The sequence below is a fragment of the Callionymus lyra genome, chromosome 7 (assembly GCF_982586985.1).
Source record: "Callionymus lyra chromosome 7, fCalLyr1.hap1.1, whole genome shotgun sequence".
Taxonomy (NCBI): domain Eukaryota; kingdom Metazoa; phylum Chordata; class Actinopteri; order Syngnathiformes; family Callionymidae; genus Callionymus; species Callionymus lyra.
In genome coordinates this window covers 29,500,763-29,501,317 of record NC_141824.1, presented here as the reverse complement: position 1 = coordinate 29,501,317, position 555 = coordinate 29,500,763, and positions in this window count along the sequence as shown.

Below are 555 nucleotides of genomic sequence, written 5' to 3'. Positions count from 1 at the left end.
GAGTAATGTTTCACAGGAACCATCATTGTTTGTAATATCTTAATTTGAATGTATATTTCTCAACAAAACTTCAATGCTAGTGTAGTAAAACATATTTGAGCCGATTTAAATTGAGACACTTAATCAATTAATCACTTCAAGAATAAGTAAGTAAGTAAGTCATTTTTATTTGTATATCGCTTTTCCAGACCAGGGTCACAAAGCGCTTAAACAATCAAAACAATATTCAATAACGTATATACTTTAAAGATCAAGATGAAACTGATAACACAACAGGAGTTCCAGAAAATCAAGGAAAAGCCTGAACAAATAGAAATGTCTTAAGACTGTAAGCTTCAAATGTCTTATTTGAAGATGTAGCTTAGACATTTTTTATTAGTTAAAATAAAAACAAATATTGAAACCCTAATCTTTACTTTTTACTTAAATTGTTTTGGAATTCAAAATAAGTATTTTTCTTTTTTTTTTTTTTTTTTTAGATGTTGACCTTATTTTGAAAGGTCTCGCCGGAAGTAGGCTACGTCTCCCGCGCCTTGACGCGCCGGCGCATCCTGA